The sequence below is a fragment of the Macrosteles quadrilineatus genome, unplaced genomic scaffold (genome assembly GCF_028750875.1).
Source record: "Macrosteles quadrilineatus isolate MER2022 unplaced genomic scaffold, UCM_ALF_1.0 Scaffold_2__2_contigs__length_208266976, whole genome shotgun sequence".
In the NCBI taxonomy this organism is placed as follows: Eukaryota; Metazoa; Arthropoda; class Insecta; order Hemiptera; family Cicadellidae; genus Macrosteles; species Macrosteles quadrilineatus.
Window position 1 is genome coordinate 78,447,175 of NW_026542595.1, and position 8,346 is coordinate 78,455,520.

The following is an 8,346-nucleotide window of genomic DNA, read 5'->3' on the forward strand; positions in this document are numbered from 1 at the left end:
GTTATGAAGTACTTTTTGGGCATACCCGCCACTTGGTGTACATCCCCAAAATGGGGGATTTTGGGGGAAACTAACAGCCAATATAAATTCTCAGAAGTTAAATTTAACTTGCAGCTTTCCAAGTCTGTGTACCCCTGTAAATTTTGTAACGGCTCACACTAGGAAAACTAAACTCCTTACACCTTTATGGCATGTTATGAAGTACTTTTTGAGCCTAATTGCTACTTGGTTCCAAAACCCAAATTAGGGAATTGGGGGGAAATTCAAAAGTTTTAAATGTTAAGCCCTCATTTTGAAGGTTGTGATAAAAGAAAACTAACAACGCAAACTAGAGGTCTCTATCTTAACACAGTCAAATATGGCAGCTAATTGAATATAAAATTGAAAGTTATATCTGATTTCTAAAGATTTCAATCAGCTTCCATTTTTTACTGGATTGACATAGAAACCCCTGCATACGTCGTTAGTTTTCGTTTACCAGGACCTTAAAAATGAGGGGTCACTCGATAGGACTTTGTATTTGAAATTTTTGAGTTTCCCCCTAAATCCCCCATTTAGGGAATGTACACTAAGTGGCGGTATATGCTTCGGAACGGAAAGAGGACGCGGAAGAGAACAATGGTGTTATTTAGATCTGATGTATGAAATAGTTACACCTATAGGCTTTAGTATCAAAACTTAACCGGACCATATAGTTTCTCTTTCTCTCAAAAATTCTCTTTCTTTTAATTCCCGAGAGGAATTCGAAATTTCAAGGGTTCCAAAATTGCAATGCAGAAGTGGTGCTGTAAGATACTGTAATAATGGGATTTAATATAACTCTTACTTACAATTGAAGGCTAGTATATCAATATGAATAAAACTAAATTGAATGATAGTGGTATTTTTTTATTAAGTGAACTTTGCATACATACTTATATTTGTTGTTGGGTTGGAGTAAAGTTAGTTAATGGAAGATAAACAGGAAACATTTAAGACAGGAAATTGAAATGTCTTATGAAACCTTTGTTTAGAAACGATTTTTACGTAAAAAGGGTGTGGGGGGGGGTTAGGCGTCACTGATAATGTCACTTTATTTCCGTCCTCATTATAGTTTCTTAAATAAAAATAAAATGTAACAAAGGATATTTTCATTTACCAGAGGTTTTATCAAATTCTAATTATTCATATTCTTTTTTATATTTCACACCTCATGGCGCATTAGAAACAGTTTCAAGGTGTGGGAAAAAAAAGATTTCATAGCAGTGACTATGAAGAATAAAGCACAATTTATTACGTTATTTGGGAACCGAACCAGAAACCCATCAGGTCATATCATGATAATCAAATTAACGCAAGTCTTTTTTTCTCTTTACTGATAAAAACAATTTTATGAAATCAAATTGGAAACGGACACAATGTTTACTGTAATATTTGAAACACAATCACAAATATATGCAAATTAAAGTAAAGGTTTGTGGAAGCAATATGTCACTTCCACCAAGTATGGATCCCGTTGTGTTATAAGGTTTTTTTTTAAAAAGGGGGTCAATGCCTCGTGATTACAATTTCTCAGTAGAGTGACGTGTATGCAGTTCAATAGTTTGTCATAGACTATGTGCATTCATGGCTTGGGGGGTAAAAACTTGTACGTGTTTGCGCAACGGGGCTAGTAGTGGGTGGTCATCAGTTATAATTTTAACAGCGAGTGGATTTTACGAACTTTGTCTCAGATCGGTGTGTTTCAGACTTTCAGGGTTGACTGTAGTTCTTGTTAATCTCATAGAACCGGCTATTTTGGTTCTATACTCACTCATTCAGTCACACCACCATCCCAATGATAAATTACCCTAAGTTTGGTTTAATGCCACTGATGATCAACAGAAGTTGGCCTATATTATGGAAAACATCGTGCAGATGTTAATTATATCACCGAAGTATATTTTTCTTGCGCTCATTTTCTAAGTCCAAACGCCATTCAGTCTATTAACTTGCATGCCTAGATGCATAAATACTGACAATACAGAAATCTAATCACGGAACGCGATATGATTAGGCATGTTAAATTGGACTAATAAACAGCTACCCAGCATATTATGGCATATCCCAGTCTGCTTTGTACTATAGAAAACTGTAGTTTTATAGATGTATCTTAAGTTTTGTGACAAACAGTTTTTTTTAACGGCTATAGCTTGTTGTTCATTTAAAAACACGTCAAAATCCGAGAAATAAAAAAAAAATAGAAGTAGGGGTTTTTTTTAAAGGTAAAGGGGTGCGATTTTCGGAAAACCCCGAAGAGTGTTTAGTAGAAAACTTATTTTCTGACCATTAACATTCTTTCAAATCTTTGTAAGCTCTTACTGTTTTCGAGCTAGTATAGCCGTTAAAAAACGTAATTTTTTTTTAAAAAAGGGGAGGGGAAATTAAATCTATCAACTGCCATAATAGGATTGACATAGAGACCTCTAGTTTTGCCATTATTTTCCTTTACCTTCACAATTACGAACAACTCGATAGGGGTTTAGTTTGAAAATTTCGTCTTACCCCCAAACTACCCCCTTTGGGAGGGAGGGGGTGAAGATTTACATACACCAAAAACTTTTTCTTACCTACACCTTTTTTGACTTTTGGGGCACACGGTATATTGCGTATCTGTAGAATATTAATTGAAGATTATACTGTATTTATAGATTTTTAACGCCGTAATGAGGACTTTTTAGTTATGGTCCTCCTTTCTAACACAATTTTACATATTTGACTTGTAACTGCATATAACTTGATAGTAAGACATTTTTTTTTTTTTTTTTTTTTAGGGAGAGGAGGGAAAATGCTTTTACGCACACAAGTAGCCAGCCTGTAGTGTGAGACTCCTGAAAATTGTCAGACTACTCACTAAAAAACCCCCTCTACTCTGTTGGACACAGACCTGGAATTGTTTGTCACATTACTTCAAGTCAGGCCAACATGTGACCTAAGCCCTCAGGGCTCGCACCGTTTCTGGCATTTCGATTCTTAATGACCTACAACCGCATCCCGGTCAAGGTCGATCTTCTTGGCGCGGAGAATACCCTGGATATAATGTGACACACAGGTCCAATTGTCCTCACCCTCCGTCATAATCGGTATGACCGTGTCCACCGACAGCAGTCCTATTAATTGTTGAGCCTCCAGGCGGGGCCTTTCCCAGCGCTGGCAGTGGAAAAATGTATGTTCCACGTCATCGAGAATGCCTGGGCAGTATATGCAGTCGGGTGACACGGCTTTGCCCATCCTGAACAGGTACGACCGAAAAAAAACCGTGTCCCGTCAGAAATTGGGTGAGGTAGAAGTCCACCTCTCCGTACCGCCGATCAACCCAAGGTTGGACTTGCTGTATCAGTCGCCTGGTCCAGAGTCCCCGTGTCTCCTGTTCCCAGCCCTCCTGCCACAGCTGGTAGGTGCGGGTGCGTTCCTCTGTTCGTGCCTCGTCCTCCCCACGGCGCCGGTAAATTGCCTTTCTCTCCGCCGCCAAAAGTTTGACGGGGATGACTCCAGCAATCACCAGGACGGCGGGCTCGGACACTGTTCGGTAGGCAGATGCTACCCTCAGTGCTGCCTGACGCTGCACTCGGGCGAGCCGCATCCTGTATGCCTCCTTATTTAGTGCGTCTGCCCACACCTCCGCACCGTACAAGAGTACGGACTGGACCGAAGACATTAACAGCCTTCTACGACTGGACCGAGGCCCTCCGACATTGGCCATCAACCGGCTAAGAGAAGAAACCACCCTAGCGGCCTTGTCCGCTGTACGGAAGATCTGATCCCGCCCGCTAAGCTTGCTGTCTACCATGACCCCAAGATACTTGGCAGAACGAACAGTTTGAACCTCGACGGCTCCCACCCTCAACGGCACGATGGTGTCAATCCGTTTTTTTTGTCAAAATCACGATCTCGGTTTTGCTCAGAGCAAGCGAGAGACCGTGGTCTGCCATCCATGCGTTTATGGTACGCATAACTCGGTTTAGCTTTAGCTGAGCCAGCTCAACGCTACGTGCAGCTATCAAAGCTGCAACGTCGTCTGCGTACCCAACCAAGACTGTTTCCTCAGGCATTTCAGACCTCAGAAGGCTGTCATAAGCGACGTTCCAGAGGTCTGGGCCGAGTATGGAACCTTGGGCAGCACCAGAAGTGACACTCATCGTCCGAGGGCCCTCCGCAGTGTCATACGTTAGGAGGCGAAACCGGAGATAATCCTCTATGATGCGCATGAGGTATGCCGGCACGTGGAAGGTGTTCTCCAGAGCATCCAGCATATCGCACCACCTCGCCGAATTAAATGCATTTCGCACATCGAGCGTTACGAGCAGCACAACCCTGCGAGAGTAGTGGGTAAAATCCTCAGCTCTCATCACGGCTTGCTTCACCTCCTCAATCGCATCAATCGTTGACCGCCCCATCCTGAATCCATACTGACGAGGGGAGAGCGTGGGTTCGTGGCCTGGGCGACCACGCGGACCCTAGCTCTCCCAGAGGGGAGGTAATTGCCCGGTGTTGGAACCGGCACTTCAGGTAGACCACAAGCTATGGACGACTGGACAAGCCAGCCTCTTTGGGTTGACCCAAAGTGAGAGTACCCAGTGACATTCCCTCCATTCAGGGTGGTGGGGTGTTCAGCTCTGCTAGTGTTGATTAAGTTCATAGATCTTTCACCTGCCTGTAGCTTGTGGTTGTGACTGAGTCCTACCTGTTGTGTACGACTGACATTTTGTGAGGCATATCTTCGACTTTGGAAGTAGCCTCGTCCTGGGAGGTGAAATACCTAGCCCCCAGAGGGGAGGTAAATGCTCCGTGTTGGTATCGGCATTTTCAAGTAGGCCACAGACATGGACGACTGGGCATTGGGTCCCAGTGACATTCCTTTATCCATGGATGGAGGGGTGTTTAGCTCTAGGAGAGATGGAAGTGCATCATAATCTCTAACCTACCTGTGTCTGTGGTTCTTTGGGCTTCGGCCTGCTTGTTGTGTGCGACCAGCATTCAGTGGGCAAATCCTCGACTTTGGAAGTAACCTTTCCTGGAGGTGAAAACGGGCAAGTACCCGTAGCTCACGGGGACACTCAAGGGCAACGTAACTTTCCGCAGTGTGAGGGCAACGGTTTGTAGGCACTTATGCAACCCAATCCCTGTCCCTGAGTACGGACGGTATGGTTATCTTGAGTGTGGGGGGTTCTTCCCGGAACCTCAATTGAGTCAAGGGTGTCGCCACCTCTGGTGGATAGGTTCATCCGGGTGGGTCCCACTTCTATACCTGCCTCCTTTTGGGAAACTATGATGGCCTGGCAGTGATGTTGGGTCTGACGGGCAAACGAAGTAGATCGGGTGCTGGGTCCGAGCCCGCCAGGGGTATCTGGGGATCTATCGCTCTGGTTATCTCTGGTTTCCCAGCAATGGTTAAGGCCTCGATCGGGTAGTGGTGTAAATGGGAGGTTGGGGTTCCCCCCGTCAGCGTGCTGACGGTCCCCTTCCTCCTGGCTATTGATGGCGGGTTCTGCCTGTCAGGGATTAGATAGGTCCCGAGTGTTGCTTGCACTAAATGCGTCGGGGCGCTCTACCATGGACCTCTAGGTCCTGACCTAGTGGAACCCAGGTGGAGTGACGCTTAAACAAGCAGCCGGAATCCCTGGTTAGGATTGAGGGGCAACCCTCCTTCCGAAGGGTGTGCTTCGGCAGCCGGCGAGCCTGATGACCTTAAGTCATCCGCCCATGATGTGCTAAAGGTTGATGCGTAAGCTTCGGCCTACATCATGGGGCCCGGGTATGTCCTAAAGGATAGGTACCGGGTATGCAGTCAGGGGGCTTCGGCTCTCATGACAAATAAATAAATAAAATAAAAATAAAAATCCCAGGGCGCCGGAAAGTTGGCGTGTTGCCCTCGTTGACGACAACGAGTCCGGCTTTGGCAGCAAAGTCCAGAATGTACTTGCCCCGGGAATTTGTGAGGGTCATTCCCCACTCGACAGCCCTAGCATTAAAATCCCCACCCACGACGACGTGTCCTGTGGTATTGCGCACGCTCTCTTCCAGGCGGTCTATCTTACAGCGAAAGTCACGGATGGCCTCATTGGGAGTGAGGTAGACACTAAAGTAAGTGACATCCCGGCACCGAACCCAAACGAAACCTCGGCCCTTCGCGTGACCCCGTACTTGTACTGTAGCTGCATTACGCGCCCAGATTGCAGCAGTACCTAGACTATCAGGGAACCAAAAAGCTGGGTCCCTATCACGGTACTGGTACTGTTCGCTGACTAAAAGCGCGTCGACATCGTGTTCTAGGGCAAACTGACATAGAAGTGCGTCAGCCGTCCTGGATCGCTCAAGATTGCATTGAAGGATTCTTATCTTCGTGGGAGGGCTTTCGCTTGTTGTAGTGCAGATTTAAATGCACTGCACTGTCCAGACCCAGCTATATGCTTCAAGTGTTTTTCAGCGAGCCCATTTTCTTTGCAAATAAAACAGGACTCGACTTGGCAGTCCTTACGGATGTGACCGACCTCCCCGCACCGAAGGCAGTTCTTGCTTCGGTCGGGTCCCTTGCAGTTTCGGGAGGAATGGCCGAAACAGAGGCATTTAAAACACCTCTTTACTTCCACTCTCCGTCTGAGCCTGCAGTTGACCCAGCCGACTCTCAGATGTTGGAGTGCCAGCACCTTATTGGCATGTGCGTCTGCCATTTCGGCGACCGCCATCCGCTGCTGGCTCCTATTCGGTTTTGTGAGCCACACCTTCAGAAAAGCCGTTTGCCCACCAAGCTCGGGGATAGCTTTCTTCAGGGCTTCCACAACATCAGCCTCCGTCGACACACAATCAATGTTTCGAACCTCGACTGATGTCTTTGGCTCAAGAGAACGGACGGTGCCCTGGCCTTCGACAGCTGCCTTCAGTTCGGCAGTAAAGGCTGCTTTGTCTTTCGACCTACCCAGTTCAAGGAGAACGTCCCCGCCCCGGGTTTGTCTAATCGACCGTACAACCGTATCGGTCTGCTCTGGCTTAGCATTGGCCTTGATTGCACTCAAGACCTCGGCAAAAGATCTCCCCCCTGAGGGTTTGACAATGATTGCCTCCATCCTGGGCTTTTTTGGCCGCAACCTTTTAGGTGCAGGCACCGAACCGGGCCCAGTTTGGGCCACGCCAGTTGGCTGTGCCTTCACTGCCTCATTTTTCATGGAGGCGACCTCCGCCCGCCTCAATTGCCTCTTCTCCTTTTTGGAAAGGCGTTTTTCCCAAACAGCCCCAGGTGTCTCCACCACTGACCCCTTTCGGGAACTTCCCTGAAGAGGGGTCGTGGGTTGCTGTGCCAGTTCGCGCCTCGCTCGAGATGCAGCTACGTCCGAAAACGACGTACCGTTGGGCACAGCAGACGAGAGGTCCGTCTGAGTCGCCTTGGCCTTTACCGTGGTCTTTTTGGTCTGGACGCCTTTTTCTCTTTTTGGAGGACTCTCCAATGTGGAAGGCCTCCGACGTTTTTTAGAAGGCAGCGCTCTTTCATCGGGCAGGGACACCACCTTTTCGGCAATCTTTTCCATGGTCGCCTTGCTTACCAGACGGCAGGCAAAGACGAAGCCAAGGTCATCCTCTAGTTTTGCCATTCCATTTTTTACCACTTGGTTTACGGCTCTCTGGGTCCGGAAGGTGTCCAGCATAGCCTTAATCGTCTTTTCCATGTCACGGAGCCGGGTTTCAATGTTACTATCTGCGTCAAGATATTCCTGACGCAGAAGCACAATCTCAGAGCTTTCCGACCGCGACGTCGCTGTGAAGGTTTTCTTCGGCATCCCTACAACAGTTCCCGGCAATGCCAGTTCGACATCTACATCGCCAACATTTTCTGGACCGTTTCCAGCTCCACTTGCCGAAAGGGATCCTAACGGGGGGAACGTAGAGCACTTGAAAGGTGCAGGTGGTGGAGATGTCCTTACGTTTTTTCGGTGGTGGCGACCTCTTAAGCTTGGAGCTTCGATCAAAGGGGTTCTGCTCCACTTCAGACGCTTCATTTTGCTCATTTGAGCTCCTATTCAATGATGTGTTTGTAGGATTTTTATTAAAACTCATCGTGTTTTCTCCAGTGCATCGTGCGGCAAGGAGCGGCCCGGAATCAGTCAGGAACGGGTATACGGGGATAGTAAGACATGATGAATGATTTTGTAAGGCTTCTTTCTTCCATCCTCATTTCAGAGATCTGTAACTTGTATTAAACACTTTCAATTTCCCAGTTATATGCCCAAAAATCTTACTGATTTCAAGCCTTATACATAAATAAATATTAATGTCGTAATTTATACGCCTTATTCAATCGTGTAAGTACATTAGAACTCCTTTCCTAATTCCATG